Here is a 2,500-nt window from a genome sequence, read left to right on the forward strand (position 1 = left end):
TTTCGTGTTTTTTTGTTGTTAGTTTTGGTTATTCCATTGTATATATTAGCTGATTTAGCTTCCGTTTATGTTTACACTAATCACCCCTTGGAGAGAGTAATTTTCTGTTTAGAAATTCCCTTTTCTTGTGTTTACGATGTAATTGCTATATAATATTTTCTGTTTGTTTTATGTGTGTCAATGTAAAGTGCATGTATGTAATACAAGCGTTATGATATAAAATAATGAAATGATCAATGTATTGTAACGCAATCCATCGTTACGTGGTATTTAGCTATTAATTATGAGACAATATAATTGACCTTTGACCTTTGACCTATGATCTTAGCTACACCATTTAAGGATTCGAGGTCAACAGACTTTTTTCTACTATAGCATATATGTTGACTAAATCAATATGAAATTCATATAGTGTATATCCATTGATACTAACAAAGATATAGATTCTTTTTAAAGGATATTGATACCAAATTACCTGATGATAAGCAAAGAAAACGAAGGTTTTTTTCCATTTACGGGGAGACTCTCCTATTCAAAAGTGTTGGCTCCAAAATATCCAAGAATGATGGATGAATATATGATTCTGATGCTATTTTGTGCTTTGTGTGATTGAAGGAATGTGTATTACTAAAAAACAATAACAACTTATGTTCTGTGTGTTGTTTTTTTCTTCTTCTCTGAGATGTTATGTAGTAAGGATAATGGAAAAAAATACATGAATATAATCAAAATAACTTTATTGAAACAGTTCTGATATCTTCCTTGGTGTTCATCTCCATGTCTTAGAACTGAAAATGAAAGTGGAATCCTTCATTTATGCATGACTGGTCCTGTCAAGACATGTACTTTGTTTTGTAAATAAAACGCTTCAAATGAAATGTCAAGCACACAAAAATGAGAGGCTTTAGTATACTGATTTCAAACACACTCTCTGTCTGTCTGCCTGTCTATGTCTCTGTGTCTATATGTCTCTGTGTTATCTCTCTCTCTCTCTCTATTTCTCTCTCTCTCTCTATCTATCTATCTATCTCTTTCTCTCTCTTTTTTTTTCTCTCTCTCTTTCTCTCTCTCTCTCTCTCTTTCTCTCTCTCTCTCTCTCTCTCTCTCTCTCTCTCTCTCTCTCTCTCTCTCTCTCTCTCTCTCTCTCTCCTTCTCTCCTCTCTCTTTTTTCTCTCTCTTCTCTCTCTCTCTCTTCATCTCTCTCTCTCTCTTCTCTTCTCTTCTCTTCTCTCTCTCTTCTCTCCCTACCCCCCCCTCTCTCTTCTCTACCCCCTCTCTCTCTCTAACTCTCTTTCTCTCTCTCTCTCTCTCTGTCACTCTTTTCTCTCTCTTCTCTCTCTCTCTCTCTCTCTCTCTCTCTCTCTCTCTCTCTCTCTCTCTCTCTCTCTCTCTCTTTCCCTCTCTCTCTCTCTCTCTCTCTCTTTCACTCTTTCTCTTTCTCGCCCCCCCCCCTCTCTCTCTCTCTCTCTCTCTCTATTTATATATATATATATATATATATATATATATATATATATATATATATATACATATATTCATCGCTTATGATTTTAGATACGATATACCACCATTTTCAGTCGTTTTTTTGTTAGATATGATATCGAATTAATTACCCCTGTTAGGCCTATAAAGGATTATTCCTATTTTCTATTATACCATTAGCAACGAAAGAGAACTTATACTTTAAATTTTGTATATACGGTAAACTATTATATTTTTCTCTCTGGAACATTTTCTTTGATACTCTATAGTTGGTGGAGAAGAAAACGTAAATTCTTATTTCTATGGGTAACTCCTTCATATATTTTTTTAGATAAATACTTTCTACACTCTATATATTTGTTCTTCACTTCAATAATTAACTTAATAATTGTTTTTTTTTCGTTATCACAGAAGTAATTTTAGAACGACAAATAGACATATTGAAATATCTAACATATTTTAATTACAGTTTCCGATCTAGGAAGATTCGAAAATTATAATTGATTCCTAAATCTATAATAATTTCAAAAATGATAATCGCGATTTATCTTTAGTTGCTACATAGTACTTTTTATCATTATTATCAGTGACATAATTGGTATTCCATAAAATGAAGTCTCTCCTCCTTATCAGTAATTAGTATATTAAATATGAGTCTAAGTTGGAAAGCATGAGTTTAATACTAAAATGATAATAATAAGAATAATAATGATAATAATAATAGTTTTACTTTCTTATTACATCATAGTCCAGTGGTTTTTCTTTATATAATATTAATTTTGTTTCCTGGATATTATTTATAGACATTATTTTCTAACTGTAATGTTATCTATGTAACTATGACGTTAAAAAAAATCTATGATCATCATAATAAGACTATCACACTATACTAATCAAATTATTTTCTAAATTTTCACGCATGACATTAGATGGTAGAATAAAAGGGTAAATTTAGGTTGCAAATTAGGGAAAGAAAATGCCAATAAAGTGAAGGAATATGAAGTAATGTGATAGAATT

At 31.2% G+C, this 2,500-nt stretch overlaps 1 protein-coding gene across 2 annotated transcripts in view; it reads left to right on the plus strand.

Annotated features, from left to right (window-relative positions):
• Positions 1-657, plus strand: part of LOC122251959 (uncharacterized) — an 18,722-nt gene extending 18,065 nt beyond the window's left edge. For both annotated transcript variants that reach the window (XM_086535202.1, XM_086535201.1), the window contains exon 12: positions 1-657. This exon is cut by the window's left edge and continues 1,427 nt beyond it. The gene's annotated coding sequence lies outside the window, so the exon portion shown is untranslated.
• The last annotated feature ends 1,843 nt before the right edge of the window (positions 658-2,500 follow it).

Source organism: Penaeus japonicus, unplaced genomic scaffold (assembly GCF_977035675.1).
Source record: "Penaeus japonicus unplaced genomic scaffold, GWHDUDI00000001_assembly GWHDUDI00000042, whole genome shotgun sequence".
Taxonomy (NCBI): domain Eukaryota; kingdom Metazoa; phylum Arthropoda; class Malacostraca; order Decapoda; family Penaeidae; genus Penaeus; species Penaeus japonicus.